General features: G+C 43.2%; 2 long non-coding RNA genes across 6 annotated transcripts in view; one reads left to right on the top strand and one right to left on the bottom strand.

Moving 5' to 3' along the window:
* The window catches only part of LOC115496969 (uncharacterized), a 31,166-nt gene extending 27,423 nt beyond the window's left edge, over positions 1-3,743 (bottom strand). For 3 of the 5 annotated variants that reach the window (XR_012058169.1, XR_012058176.1, XR_012058167.1), the window contains exon 1: positions 3,215-3,743. This is a non-coding gene — a long non-coding RNA (uncharacterized lncRNA). The remainder of the gene's footprint in view (positions 1-3,214) is intronic. The other 2 variants (XR_012058172.1, XR_012058174.1) reach the window with 2 other exon arrangements.
* On the top strand, positions 29-2,186 carry LOC115496971 (uncharacterized). The gene is made up of 2 exons (XR_003962510.4): positions 29-239; positions 318-2,186. It is a non-coding gene; the product is annotated as an uncharacterized lncRNA (long non-coding RNA).
* Positions 3,744-16,293: the final 12,550 nt, after the last annotated feature.

The raw sequence follows: 16,293 nt of genomic DNA, 5'->3' as shown, positions 1-16,293 counted from the left end.
GAGGAGAGGAGAGGAGAGGAGAGGAGAGGAGAGGAGAGGAGAGGAGAGGAGAGGAGAGGAGAGGAGAGGAGAGGAGAGGAGAGGAGAGGAGAGGAGAGAAGAGAAGAGAAGAGAAGAGAAGAGAAGAGAAGAGAAGAGAAGAGAAGAGAAGAGAAGAGAAGAGAAGAGAAGAGAAGAGAAATGTTCCATGCACAGATTACTCAAGAGCCTCATCAGCCCTTTCCCTGACGTGGAGAAAGGTAACTTTTCTGTCAGAACTAGAGTAGGCAGCCCTTAACACGTTGATCATGAAGTGACTTTGGCTGTTTCTGACCCAGTTGCATCATTTTAACAAGGGAATGAAGAGCACTCCTCATGAAACCACAGGCTTCCCACTCAAGCTGTCTCGCCTGCGATGTTTAATATTCCACTCCGCTGACGATCGTTGCAGCGCTACGTGCAAGGACAGGAGGATCAAATGCCTGACACTTCCTCCACTTGAATTTTTCATTCTGGACACCAGTCATGCCCTGGCCCCATAGCAGGAGTAACAGCCAAGGCAGCTTGTGCAAAAGGCCTGAAATGCCATGTTTTACAAGCTGAAATACGAAGTGATAACTTCAGGAAGTTTGTTCATGCTTTGGATTGGTGACTGAGGGAGGAAGCAAGTGCATGGTTTCAGAATGAGTGAATTATTTAAGCCAGCAGTCCAGAAATGCAAAGGAGGGATGTCAGGCCTCTGGATGAAGCTAAACTGGACTGTATTCCCTTGTCATCTACAACAACAGTGTGGGTGTTCTGAATGCTACCAAATTCTGGGTTTTGACATGAAATTGTGCATCACCAGAAAAAAAACATCTGTTCAAATTTTCTTCACCAACACTTCTGTAATTTAGCAACTTGCCAGTTGCATAATAAAATCAAACTGGGCATGTTGCCTTATGTTTGGCGCTTCAGTTTATTTACATTTTGCAAAGGTGCCCAAAGATCATTGGGCAATGACTGATGAGAAATTCACACTATTACTGCAGGTTCTTAGATTATTAGTCATTCTTGGACAACTGAGATAATGTCACATAAAAGCTGAGAGAGCCAGAGGGCTTTCTTAAATCTGCTTTTCTAAGCTAATGAGGTTTGTCTGTTTCCAGTGTACGTGTATTTTAATTATGTGCGACTATGAGACCTGGCAATACTTTTTGAACCTGTTCACCAATTTAAAAGGCAAAAAAATCTAACAGGAAGAGGGGAAAAGTTGTCAAGGATATAAATTTCAGCCAAATTAATTGAAACAGAGAGAGAAAAAGCTAATTTAAATCTACATGGGAGAGAGGAAAGGTCAAGAAGGAGAGAAGGAGTAAGAGAGACTATAAATGGAGAGACTATAAATGGCTGTCTGTAAGGGAAAACTTGAGTTACAGTTCATATCTTAGCAAAACTGAAGTTGATCAAACTCAAACAAAACCCACAGTAAACGAGACTTCCTTTATTCTAATGCTTGGGGATATACTTGGGGTTTGAGTTTCTTTATGCAATTGCATTTTCCTGCAAAATATTCTTTACACATATTACTCAGCTACATATAAAGGTGTTTTAAACAAGAGGGGTGGCTGGAATATTAAATGAACAAATTTAGAAGAGAGGGAGGCATTCGATTGTACCAACTGGACTTCACCATCTCACTTTCCTTGGCATCTAGAGAAAACTCCATTAGAAAAGCAAGAAAGCATGACAAAGTAAACCACAATTTTTTCCCTACTGAGAGCTTCAGGCATACAAATGAGTTCTTGCCAGATAGCAAGTGAGATTGTATCATTTCCAAACAACTGACTCAAAGAAAAAAGTAAAATGCAGGCACCTTGAGAATTCTCTCAGACTCAAAACTGCAGAGATCGTTATGCAGACTTAAGCTTTGCTCTTGGATTACAAATGTTTGTGCCAAATTTCAGTTTCCGATGCTTTTGCCTGGGTGTGTGTAAGTGTGAAATTATTAATCCTTGAAAGCAGGGATTCATAATAACAGAGTTATTGACATTTTCTTGGCTCTAGCATTGCAGATGTGATGCTAAAGACAAGAAACATTCCCACTGTTTGATGAAGAGGGTACCCAGGAAACACCAGCTGTAATCATTCTCCAGGCAGAAGATATTTTCTGTCATCTGGTTCTTGACAACTATAAATAAAGGGCTCAATCTGATTTTTATACACTATTTCTACACTGTAAGAGACAGAATGATATATCCCACAGTTTGCAATGGAAGCCATATACGAAGTGATGAGATTATAAACAAAGTATGTGTGCACCACAAACATTTGTATTTTTAGCAGTGTTGTGAAGCAGAGTCTCACAACTGCACTTGTGGGCCTTGGTTAATGCAGAAACACCATTTCTGGTACTGTAGCTGAAGTGTTTCAGAGAAATGTTGGAGGACAGGCAGAAGATAAAATCAGTACTTGCTTGCCTGCATGAAAGAACTGCTATTAAAAGCTACCAAAGTGAAATGCTACCACTAATTTCTTTTCTCAGGTATGTCAAACTGATTTATTTGAAAGCAGAAATACAGAAAATACAGTGTGGTGCCCAGCCCCAGGCCTGGAATATCTCTAAACAAAGCACCAACACTCCTTGGGAGAGCAGGGGGGTTTAAGAACTCTAGCAGAACACAGTCCTCCTCTGGAGCTCACAGCTGAGCTCTGCTCTCCTGCTGCTCTGCAACAAGGTGGGAGCCCACCAGGAAAGGCTCAGGAGAGGTAACCAGTGAAATCTTCATTGTTAGAGGAAACAAAAACCATGGAATTGTCTTTGCTACTCAGTGTGATTCAGAGGGCCCTGAGCTCACAGTGGTGCAAATCAAACAGCTTAACACACCTGGGCAAGCCACCAAACTCAAGCTTATTAGATTTTTCACCAGCAGGACAGCAATGATGCAGCTGTGCTGCTTCCCAGCAGAGTCAGAATGACTGCCAGCACCTCTACAGTGAGCTCCAAGCAGTTGGGTACCCTTCCCTTCCCTTCCCTTCCCTTCCCTTCCCTTCCCTTCCCTTCCCTTCCCTCACAAAACACAAAACTACTGAGTGAAAAGGTGTAAGAGATACCAATCCAACACTCTGCATTTGAACATTTAATTTCATTTTCTTGTGATTAAAACTCTCTTTATATTCTGTTGCCTGAATCAGCATGGGCTCCCTTGACACCATGCTGAGTTCCCAGAAAAATGTGTTCCTCTTCCCTCCTTACCTCTTCTTGCAGGATTGTGGCCGTTCAGCCGCATGGAATCTGTCACCTGCCCAGTTGCAGCCAAAAAGTGAAAAACAAAAAGCCGAGAAAGCTCTAATTGCCAATGTTCACATCATCAAATCTGTAAGGAGAATAAAGTTTCACACCCATTCCCCAGCTCTGGGGGGGTCGTGCACATCTCTGGGAAGGAGATCTCCCCTTCTGGCCATTCTCTGCTGCCAATCTGCCCTCAGATCAGGCACAGCTTTTCCAGGAGCTCAGCCCTTCCCTGCGTGGCAGCGGGGTCGGTTTGCAGGGAATGGCCATGGGAAGTTCTCAGGCTATCTAATGACGGTGCCACATGGATGTGTCACTGCTGTTCCCACCAGGCACCGCTGAGCCTCGCACCGAGCCTTGCAAGTGAGAAATCAGCTGAATCTAATCAGAAGGAATGGCATAATTAACACGAATTCTGCGAGGAGCTGTTTGTTGAGTGATATGCAGCTCGCTGTTTAGTGGCTCATTATTCAAGCAAGCCCGGGTAAAGCTTTGCTGTCTCCACGGAGCACAATGTAAATAGAAAAAAAAAAAAAAAAAACAGCTTCACTTTCCCCATCCTGTCACTGTAGACCATAATTTAAGCTGATCATACTTTTCCATTTTTCACAGAATTTTTCTGCAGTGTGGACAGGGGCATCTAAAGTGTTATTAAAATATGTTAGGGAGGCAAGCTGGCCAGGGATGGTTGGAGAGGGCAGCCCCACTGCTTTCTGGCTGCTCCCAAGTCTGCTAAAAGGATATAATCACAGATTTCTGGTGAGACAAGCAATATATCAGTGAGGCAAGTTCTGCAAAGCATTTCAAGATCACACGGTGAGGTTGTCTTGGAAAGCAGCTTTCTGTTTGGGAAATAACCAGATATTGTCAGGAAAAGTGGGATCTCACCTGTTCCACAGCTCTGCATTGTATGCAAAGAAAAATTTCAGTCAAAAGGCAGGGAGGAGCAAGAGGCATCAAAGTGGCTGCTGCTGAAGGAGTAGTTCCAACATGACATGAAATACTGCCACTGCCTCAAGCCAACCAGCATTGCTTCTGCCCCACCATCCACCTCAGAGCCTGCTAAAAGTTCTTCTCCCTACTGCCAAGGACTTGTGTGCTAATGGACCGCTGACAGATGGGTGAGAACATTCTTCTCTTTTTCTTTTTTATTTTTCTTTTTTTTTTTTTCCTTTTTCTTAATGTCTAAGAAAAAACCCCAGCCCCTTGGGAAAAGAAAAATGCCAGCCATTCCTCTGCAGTCTTAAGGAAACAGGGGCACCCCCTGTTGATTTATATAACTTTTTAAAAAAGAAAAAAAAAAAATCAAAGCCCTACCATGTCCTTGGGCACCATGCTTTCTTCCATTTTCTGCAGGAAATGCACTCGTGTAACAGCTGTTGACACATCCAAGTTGTGCTCCACAGCTGCTGCTGACCAACAGCAAACAGGAGGCCACCACTGTGGCAGGACAAGGACACCTGAGCAGTGTGCCCCAGGTTTCAGTGTAAATCAAGGCCAACACATGACCAAAGCATAATTTAGCTGGAGAGCAGCACAGTGAATGCTCTCCCATCTTTATTTCACCCTTTTTTAGTGCCCACAGTTCCAAAAATGTCTCTGCCTAGGATTTCCACAAGTCTGCCAGAGATGTCCTGAGCACAAATGAGTGTGTCCATGCAGGATACTGCATGCTCATGGGCCTTTATCCATCTTGACCGCGCTTGGGCAGAACATCTGCCTAGGATTCAGATTTACCAGCTGTGCCTTCTTTCTCTGCCCAGAAACTCTGTCCAGACAAAATCTGAAAAATGCATGCCCATTTGGCCTGAATTTCTCAATGTTCAGCAGTCCAGAAGGAGCGATATTTCCTGACAGAAAATTAGACAAGATCAAGAAAACCCAGACAGGTGGCAGTTGTATCTCCTATGACACAGATGGACTGGATGCATCCTCTCTTGGAAAACACTTTCATCCTGACACCTCCATTTCAATAACTTCTATTAAAAACTGGACCCCACTGCACCAATTCACCCTTGTTTCTTCAAATCCCAGCTCAGCCTTACTCCTGAGTTCCTGCTAGTGAGCCCTGACTGGCAGCAAAGGAAATAAGAGTGTGTTTGTAACTGTGGGGGTTTGGAGAACCAAAAGTAACCTAGGCAGTCATTGGAATGGAAATATGGGGAGGTTGGTCATACATGGAAGGGGTGTCTCAGTGGAAAGAGAAATAGAGACCAGCCTGAAATCCATTGCTGTGATGACTCAGAAATGAAGGGGCAGGAAGTGTAGACTGAGAAGCAAACCATCCCACAACTGAGAGACACGATTTCCAAATGAGCTGCAATTTGGCCAAGCTATCCCAAGAGCAGCAGGTATGTTTGTGGTAGAAAAGATGTTTCTGGGGAACATGAAGCTGTGCCTTAACTTCATCAGACAGGCAGCCACACCTATAAGGTAAGAAAACCCCCTCCTAAAATAATAGCTCAAAACAAAAATAGAACAGCCAAATGTAATTCCCCCCCACCACCCCATTTTCTTATTTCTTTTTCTCTCATTAGACACATTAGATCTGCTGAAGGGATTTTTTTTCCCTATTCATGTTTCATGAATGCAAAAACATGTGCAATGTGTGCAAATTAAGGATATAATTGACAGACAAATGGCAGCTGCCAAAACCAGGAGGGAAAAGTTTCTAAAAGCTCAAGGTTTCACAGATCCTTTCTGTTGTATTGTGGTTTTGTGTTTCTTGTTGTTTGGTATGTAGTAGATTCTGGTAAGAATCCCCCAAACTGGTGTTTTTTATGATTTGAAGTACTCTGTCCATTATTTATGTCGGAATCAATAGAACGGTTTATATAAAAAAGATGCAGCAGTCAATTCAAAAAGAGCAATTTGTATGCAAGTGGAACTGATCAATCCAATAAAAATGATTGCCAAGTCTCCTGAGACTTATAGAAATACTTTCAATAAATGCATTTTTAATAAAATAGCAATGAAATACATCACAACATAGGAGTCAAATGGAAAGCAAACGTTTTCTGAACAACTGAGGAAAAGAATTTACTCTTTTCTTATAGTCTGTTTTCATTCAATTATTGATGCAATATGGGTATTTTAGTATGGAATATTATTTGTTTTTAATTCCTGGATTGCTCACTCAGGTCCCATTTGTCCATGCAGTTATTTCAGTGGAAGTGCCTAACTCCAGGATAACTTCTGTTCCCAGGCTTAAGGAAATAAGGTGCATCTTTAAGCCTGTATGGTGGTACCTCCACAATAAGATATAGAAATATTTGCTCAGAGTCTGACTCAGGCCATGCTCAGCCTAACTCACTATGACTGTAAGAAATCTAATTTCTTATGTGTCAGAAAAGTTCTGAAATACCAGTATAAGACTCTGACACTTTTGTTAAGAAAAAAACAGATTTTCTGGGGAAGTTTGTGCTCTTCAGAGTCTCTTTCACTGGAAAGAAAAGCACAGCTATTTGGTGCTCAGCTGAGTCAGCATTCACAGCAAAGAAACAGCTTCCAAGGCAGGAAGGAGAGGAGTCTTCAGATTTGGGTGATATAAGTCTTCCTTCCTTCTGACTGTGGCAGGCACAATTCTGTAACAGGACTCTTCCACCCAAGTTTCTTAAATCATGGTTGGTTTCATTCCAGCCTCAGAGGCTGGTTATGACCTGACTGGGTGCGTGGTGGCACAGCCAGAGTGACCTGCAGCTCTGGCTCTGCTGTGTCCATGCCTGCAGGTGCCCCAAGGCAGTGACACTGCTGCTTGCTCTGCTGTCTGCCAGGGCATGAGGAGCTGCTCTCACATCATCTCTGGGTGGATGGGGACCTCCTGCCACAGGGCTCTTCATTACAAGATGAAATAGTGCCAGAGGGAGCGAGCAGGTTCCCTGAGCCCTCCACTGGGCCGACGTCGGGGGGCTTTGGAAGGCTCGGGATGGGTACTTGACCCTTCTGGCGAAAGCGGACTTGGGACCCTCACAGCGGAAAGAAAAGAAGAAGCTGTCCAACTCCAGGGGCAAAACGATCCTTTTATTATCCTCAACGTGAGGAGACGAACAGACAGGGATCAAACTGCAACTGGCAGTGCCTGCCGGAGAAGGCACTGGAACTGTGGTGTCGGGGGATTTTATAGGGCATGGGGCGGGGAAAACTTGGGCCAATGGGAGTAAGGTGTGGGTGGTCCCTGGGGGTGTGGTCTTGGGGAAGGGCCAATGGGGTAAGAGAATGGGAGGGGCTCCGGGCCTTCACCCAATCACCCGACGCCCTAGATGGAAGCTTCTAGATGGGGAGGTGGGGCGCTGGATGACTGGCGGGACTCCTGGGAGGAGATAAGGGAGTGGTTTGGTGGTGTGATGGGTGATGGACAAGGAGGGAAAGGCGGGAAAGGGTGGAATACACCAACTGGGGAGAGGGTACACAGAACATGCCAAATAAAATTTCGAACAAAATAAAAAGAACTGACTCGTACATAAAATAACGTAATAGGACATAAAATAACGCAACTCCATAAAATAGTCACTTTTATGCTGTTATTTCTTTACACTGCAGATAGATTCAAACAGGCATCTGCTGGTTTGCCAGACAGAAGGAAACCTAACTTGTTAATAAACCTACTTGTCTATAAGTTCTACACTCAGATTTCTTAGCTATAAACACTGGGGTTTTGCAAGTCTTTTCCTGGTCTCTCTGGACTCAGTGTCTATGTGATTCTTTTTTGAAATTACAATTTCAGTGAATTTGATGCCTAAAGAATTTTGCTTTTAATACATTTTTCATGCATTTGTAGCTTTGTAGACTGTTAATACATCCTTATAGAGCTCTTGGTATTTTTCCTACCCTTTCTTTTAGATTTTGGAATAATAAGCTAACCTTCTAACATTTTCCTGAAATACTGTCTAGTCTTACTGTCAAGAAGAGAACCTCCAAAAGGACATTTTGTTTTCCAACCAGAATATGAGAGGACACAACAAGAAATGGGGCAAAGAAGCCCCTGTAATACCTCCTGTTAGGCAGAGCCTGGGGGAAAATTACCTAACCAACTGCTCTTCTAATTGAACAATATTTGTTAGATATGCTCATATTTATAAAAAATAATAGAAATCTGATGCCAGGTGTGTCCATGACCATGGGAGCACCCGGAAGCTTCCAATAAAGACCTGCTTTTTATTTTACTTTTTTAACACTGTTGCAAAAGTTTGGGTTGTTTTTTAATTTTTTTTTTTTTTTGGGTGACAAATGAACTCACCTTTTTCTGTCTTGCCTTAAATCTATGAGGGTCTTTATGAACCCAGACACAACATCCTCCTGCTCCTTCACCAGAAATGTGCTCACCCAAACCCTGCTGCCTGTTGGTGAGGAAGGCAGAGGGGTTACAGAGCTGACTGTTCTAGAAGCCTCTTCTCCCATCTGCTGCAATTTCTTCAGGCCCTGGGGATCCATGACTATTAGCTGTGCAATAATTACATCAGCAGCTATAAAATCATAGAACCCAGGCCTTCTCACCACAGTCACAAGCTCAGATGATGGAGACAAACAAGAAGTGTCACCACTAGTCACCACCAGGCAGACTTAGGCTTGCATAGTTGTGGGGTACATGAAATGAATGACCCTTGGCGTGATGCACACTTAGTCATTAATATAAAAATCCCCAGTCATTCAGCCTACTGCTTCTCCTACACTACCAATGTGTTTTCATATCCCAGAAAATAAGTATTCCTGTGAAGTCACCCAGTCATCCTCCCAGGCTGCTCTCTCTTCCTAGATTATATTTCTTTCATCTTGGGACCAGAACCCTGAGTAGCAGCATGAAAAAAGCAACCATTAGAGACACATTTGATGAACCTCTAACATTTGGACTCAGGTACAAGAGCAGTCATCTCTGACGTCAAGGTTTCCAGGGACATATGGCAGCAAAATATAGGTCTGTGAAACAGAAATAAGTGGATGTCTGAAATGAGTAACCAAGCTCACAGTGAGAAATAGGTGAGGCAGTTTGGAGGATGAGAACAACCAGTTATCTCTTGACACTGCAGTATCATTTTTGTCAGCTAATTCTTTGTCAAGGAGAGCCAGGACAAATTCAAAAAGGCTGGTGAACATCACCAAAGAGGAATATGTCTTTACTAATAGCATTTATTTCCTCCTCTGACGCTTAGTGATGTGCTCCACCAGATTCAAGTCCATTGAGGGGTCAAGGAGGCTGAATCAGATGTCAGCTTCACAAAACCAGCCTGGAGAAACACCCTCTGAGTTTATTTTCTGAAACAGAACTGCTGTCACAAGCCCTCAAACTTTCACGCATATGTGCAGCAACATTTCCTTATTTTCTTATTATGAACATCAAATTCCCAGATTTGTCCTAATAATTTATGATAGACACACATCTTCCCATGGAATTTGTCCATCAGAAAATGGTGCCTTAAAAACCTTCAAATCCCTATTTTGTAGCATGTTAAAACAGAGCATAAAACCTTTAAAGTTTCATTCCAACAAGGTTAATTTCTTCATTTTGACCTGCAGGTATATTGCAGATTACTATTCTCATGCTAGCAATAAATTTAAAGATCAAAACAAAATGCTGCAACTTTATTGAAACTGATAGCTGGTATTTCTGAAATAACCTAAAAAGGTATTGTGCCAATGATTTAAAATTGTAAAGTTTTACTGTTCTTTGGAACAAGAAGAATCATTGGCAGAGTACCACACTGTTCCCTCAGGCAATCATGCACATTAACCACAAATGCAGATAAAAATTTCTCAAGAGCAAACTCTTTATGTTTTCCTGACCACAGAACACATGGAAGTAAAATAACACCCATTAGACCTTTTAATAAACAGTCTCAAATTATTGAAAATACTGGAATAGGAATTTCAGACCCAAAATCCTGGATTTTGAGGAGCTGCAGATGGAAAGCTGGGATTCAGCAGCTACTTTATGTTGCACAGACAGCGCTGACATTACGATGCAGTCATCTGATGTGACAGGGATCATATGCATTCCCAAAAGCAGCTCCTCGAGCTTACAGTCCTTGAGCAGTCATAAAAATAAGATGTCTCTTGAGACATTTCAAAGATAAGGCTGGAGAGAGAAGGGCCATGTGGTTTACAACACTCTTGGATAAATCCCATGACGCACCAAGGCCGTTCGCAAAGTATCCGCTTCTTTTCATGACAGTGGGCAGAAGTGCTGTGCTGGGAGAGCAAAATAGGAAGGAAGTATTTGGAGCTTTGCCACTTTTCCAGAAAAAATTATGACTTCATGAAAATGCACTCTCAAGAGCATCTTTGTCATAAAATTTGATTTTGGTGCTGGGTTTTATAACGCGCAGCCTCAACACCTCCATCCCCACCCCATCCTTCTGATCCCCAGGGGGATGTCTTCTGGGGAGGCTGCCCTGTGACATCCTCTCCCTTTCTGAAGGATCAGAGACACTTTATTGAAGATTTCCACAGCTTTGTCAGTTTGTGCCTTTAGGGCATCTGGTGTTTAGTCACACAATCACACGAAGGAGGCCTATTAGGTTTAATTTCTGCCAAGTTTGCTGCAATTAGTAAAGATGCTCCTGGGTTTTAACATCTGTGCAAAGCATGTCCTGGTATGGTGCTTTCTGTCCTTCATCCCTGCCTTTCCCACCTCCTCCACCTTCTCCTCGTTCTCCTGTTCTTCCTGCTCCTCCTCAACCCACAGCAGGTGCCAGCAGGAGCTGGCAGTGCCCTGCGAGAGCCGGGTCCCTGTGGTGGCCCGGCCATCTGGGTGCCCCTGGCATCCCCTTCCTGCAGGAGCAGGGTGTGGCAGGCAGGGCTGGAGCTTTTGATCTGAGATCAGAGGTGGGGAAGGAGGCTTCATTTCAAATCCCTTGCCAGCTGGTGTGGTTAATCTCTTCCCATGCCCACAGCAATAAAAATCAGCATTTACATAACATCTGGGGTCACCTGGGAAGTAGTCTGCTGTCAGGGAAGGATTATGCCCCAGCCTCAGGTGTTCCTGTCCCTGGAAGGGGAGCTTCTGACTGCCAGCCACAATGAAAAAGCCTCCTGCTCCTTTTGGGATGATGGCTCACCCTGCAGTGAAGTAATTGAGTGTGTTTGTACTTAGGATAGCACAGGGGTGGGTGCATTCACCTGCCTGGGTCCTCATCACAAGCAAAGACTGCTCTGGTCACATAGGACTAAAAAACTTGTTTAAAGTGATCCCAAAGCAAATCTTTATGCACAGAAAAGAAAAGGCTTGAAGTGTTATTTCTTAAGCTTGGAAAAAAAAATAAAATATTAAGTCCTGCCTTTCTTATTTGTGCTGTTGGGTTCCTTGGAGGGCTGGCAAACATGGGGAGTTGCAGCATCAAGCAGCAGTGGGAATATATTTCATCTAAAATGATGCTTATGTTAACATCTCTTCAGCACAAATGCCTGCAAGAACACTCAAGGGACAAACTCTCTTTGTGGAAATTTCAATATCGCTGCCTCTTTCTCTGCAGGCAAGAAAGGATTCCTTTCCAAAACAGGAAGGGAAAGTGTGTGACATTCTGGATATTTCTAAAAGAGCAAAATAAACAGATAGCATTTCAAATGAAGTGTTTTAAATATTTACATTGTTTGGAATGTGGTATGTATGATAAATTAGTAAATGAATAGAGAATTATCCATCTATACAGTGAACTCTGTATGTTAAATATAGATGTATCTGTATAGGTAGAGCGAGAGATGCAGATATAGAAAGAAATGTATTCCACAAGTGTTGGGGGGCAGCAGGACACATCATTGGACACTGGGCTTGAAGTCACAAAACCTGGGATTAAAACCTGGGTCTGACACTAAAGTTTGGAGTCATCTTGAGGAAGAAACTTCATTTTTCCATGTCAGCCTTTCTCCTCTCTTCATCAACTTAAACTGCAACTCTAAGAACTTTCAATTACCTTGTGTTGGTACTGAGGATCTCTAGGTGCTGCTACCATCACCTTCAGTTGTTCCATCTAGTTCTCTTTCTGAGGACTGTCTGTAAATCTGGGAATGCAAACCACAGAAGTACATCCACTGTAGATTTAGCAGCTTCCAGATTGCAAGTCTAACAGATTCAGTTCCCTCCAGTTTACAAAAGACTCTGCTTTGAAATGTCAAATTTCAGGCACATTTAAGCAAAAAGCTTCCTCCTAGGTAAGATTTAGAAACAAGCAGCAAGTGTTTGTACCCTTATGGATTGCAGTCCTCCCTTTTCTGTACCTGCAATCTGGGGATTAAAAACTTCTGTAAGAAAATCGAAATTAAGAGTTTCCCATGGCAAAACAGAACTGCAAATATGAGTGGTGTTTACAGCAGAGAAATACACAGTCCTGGCAAACAGGATGGTTTAATTGAGGCTGGTCTAAATAATGGAGGTTTTCATCATAATAGAAGTAATTTTTCTTGTACTTCTTTATTAAACGATTAAACACCAACTAACAGCTAGTTATTACACTTATTTATATGTATATTTCTTACAGAGAAAGGGGATAGGAGAGTAACTGAAGCAAGCCTTTTCTAAGGGAACAGCAGGAACCTGCCAGGATTCCCCACCTCCCTCTCTCTCTGGGCGGGCAGATCAGCTCCAGCCAAGCTTTTTGGGGGAAGTGATAAACTCCATCGACCTTGAGTGGCTCTGAATGGAGACAGTGCTCTTCCAGTCTTTCCACAGCTGTCCCTACAAGACTGAGCATCCCAAAAGCAGGCCTCCACCAACTGGGCACACCTGGTACCTAAGCAGGAGCATGGAAGCAGAATGGGAAGAAGAGACTGGCATGCATATATGAAAATTTAATCCCAAGTAATGATCTGCACATCAAAAGAATTTGCAAGTATGCCTTATAGGTGGGGATATAGCAGATGGCAGAGGATTTTTTTATGAGCTCTTTCTGAATATAAGGAAAGCAGGGAATGGAGCATTTATGCAACTGCATGTTGCTTAGCTTTTTTTCTGTTTCTTAAAGGCTTAGATATTTGAATTCTAGTGATCTGACTATGGATTTTGCATTATATCTGCTTTATAAATTGCCTCAGGTATTTAAATGTTATGCCATCAAAGACACTGGAAGTAGAGTGAAATATGTTTGTTTGTGTGGGTACATGTGTTTTTGATAGGAAAATCAAATGTTTATTATGATTCAGCCATGATGCTTGTTAGAGCACCCTGGAGTACAAAAATGGACTGTCTCCAGGTTTGCAGTTTAGAACTGACAGCAGACAATTCATTCTGTGTATTGATCACACCTCTGAAAATTTTCCATGAGGAATACCTCTTCTCCACAAAACAAAGGGAAAAAAATCCAACCTAACAATATGTAACTTCAAATTTCTGATATCACATCCCTGCGTGAAAAGCACAGATCAGTTTTTCCAAGATACATGCAGGGAGGGAAATCATTGTTTCTACTGGACAGCTGTACTCTGTTCAAAATGTGATTTGCAATCACTTTTTTGGTTTGATTGAAACGCCTTCATTTCTCCTGGAATATCTCCCAGAGGATTTTCACTCAGAGTAACTCCAGTATTACCAAATGACAAAAGGAGAAAAGGAGAGAGAAAATGTTCGTATCTATGCATACATAAGTTTTGAAATAGCTAAAATCAATGCCTTAATGTGACAGGGGGGTAGAGGTTAGGAAAACATACTCCAAAGGGAAGAATGCCTAATTTACTAATAAAATTATGTTCATTTGCTGAGGCCATGTATAGTCCTTTCTTAAGAAAGAGAGTGTACAGACTTATAACTTACCCTACCTAATGATAGCTCCTAATTTATAGAATAAAAAACCTCACCCAAAACTCCATCCAATTCTCAGGACAATTCAGAACACACACTTCTAAGGTTAAGTATATTTCAAACATTGAAAGTTGTTCCCTCCTGTTTACAGAGCTCCAACTGGCTTCCTCATCTCTTCAGACCTTGCCTCCAAGGGCTGAGCAGCACTTTCAGCACTACCCTGAGCTCATCCATCGCCTTCAGATTCTGCCCCTGAGCAGCTCCTGCACTACTTGGCCAGGGGCTGCTGAGAGCAGCTGAGCAGGCACCAGCCCTGGCCAGAAGGAAATGGATTGAAACACCCAAGGAAGTGTTCACATTCCCATGGGAATCGAGGAGCCCTGTGGCACAGTGTGTGACAGCAGGGCTGGGAGATCCAAAGCACCCTGGCCACCTGAGCAACTTCCCTTCCAGCTCAGGAGGGTGCCAAGCCCCAGGCCAGGGCTTCCTCTCTTTTGCCAAAACCAGGAGGAACTTCTCGGCAGCTGAGGAAAGAAGGCAGGAGCCAAATACCAGCATGGGAGAGAGAGCAGGCCGGTGCTTTGGGAGGTGGTGACAAGCTTTGGCGAAGAATCCAAACTTTTTGCCAGAAAGAGAAACTCCCCCATTCTTTTCTTCCAGGCTCATTCCCTCATTTGCCTGCAGGCAAACACACACACACACACACACACACACACACACACACTCATCCACTCCCTGCTGGAGTTCTCCTCAAAGGCAGCTTTGAGGGTGAGATCCCTGCCATGGCTTTGAGCACACCAGCACATGGTGGCTTGTCCGTGGGGCACAGAAGGCTGGGCAGTAGGGGTTGGTCACTCGGCCACTAAAGCAAGAAGAAGGCATTTTCACTGTCATCATCCAAATCGAGTATTGGGCTCTGTTTGTTCAGATGATCTCTCTGCTACTCGTCCCTTGGTTAGCCACACAGCAGAGCTTGAGCTCAAAGAAAACAAGACAGCATGGGAGAGAGAAAAAGTCCACCCCTTGCTTTTCATCTGCCACTTCAATAACACTGACTTCTCCAACAGCAGCAGTAGATGCTGATCCCCTGACCTGCTCTGAACCCCACAATTCTCTAAGTTCACTACGACCTGGGGCAGGGGGAAGCAGCTCCCACCATCCTGTGTCAGTGCCAGAACCAGCACGTCTGGACACATGGGTGATCTGACCTTGAAAGAGTTAAGCAGTGCATGGAGAAAAGAACCTACCTCTGAAGAGTGGTGTACAAAAGCTTTTAAAAATTCCTTCCAGATTATTTTTTCCTAATCTGTGATGATGTTTGTGACAACCACATCTCAGTGGAAAGACTCCATGAGACATGGTAATCACATCTGTCATAAATGCTGTCTGAAGGGTGGAAGAGACCAATCTGCCATGAGAAAGAAAAAAAAAAAAAAGGCGAGAAATGGTGAAATATCTGGGAATAATTCAGTTTGAGGGAAAAGAGGGAAAAGGGTTGAGGGAGCACGGGTAGTTCCCAATTTTTATATTTGAATGCAAAAAGTTTGCAAGCAGTTTTTCACAGAATCACAGAATAATGAGGTTGGAAGAGACCTTTAAGATCATCAAGTCCAACCTATGCCTCAACTAGACTATAGCACCAAGTGCCATGTCCAGTCTTTTTTTAAACACATCCAGAGATGGAGATTTGATCATCTCCCTGGGAAGACAATTCCAGTACTTTATTACTTTTTTGGTGAAAACTTTTTTCCTAATATCCAACCTAAACCTTCCCTGATGTAGCTTTTGATCTCTTGGGACCACCTGTCTAGTTAAGCTCGCCATTTGAAAAGCTGGTTTTGAGACAATTCTTTCAGCATGGGTGTCTTCATAACACACGGGGAGAAAAAATACAGAGATTATCTTTGATACAGTGATCATCATTGCTCAGTGCCAGTGCTGTTTTTTTCAGCATTTTCAGCTCTGTCCCTGAGTTCCCACTGCAACTTTTCCACCAAGCCTCTAACATTACCTCTTGGAAGCCACTTCAATTCACTGCTCTCTGCCTGCACATCATTCCCCATGCTCTGTCTTTGGACTGCAAGCCACACCAGGCAGCAAGGTGTTTAGGAGCCTTTTGTTCTGGGGAGATTCTAGAGACACCCCACAGGACTAGCTTGACATGGCTTAGTCTAATTCCTGTTCTCAGTGAACACAGTTAGAAACATTGGTATTTTTAGGCCTAAAAGAGGTGATCATTTACAAATCTGAGCAACTATTTTTCTGAACAAGAAGGAGGAGCCAGGGAACTCCACTCAGTCAGCCTCACCCCCACCCCTGG

Source organism: Taeniopygia guttata, chromosome 1 (assembly GCF_048771995.1).
Source record: "Taeniopygia guttata chromosome 1, bTaeGut7.mat, whole genome shotgun sequence".
In the NCBI taxonomy this organism is placed as follows: domain Eukaryota; kingdom Metazoa; phylum Chordata; class Aves; order Passeriformes; family Estrildidae; genus Taeniopygia; species Taeniopygia guttata.
Note: the sequence above shows the minus strand (reverse complement) of the source record. Positions and strands in the feature narration are given on the sequence as shown.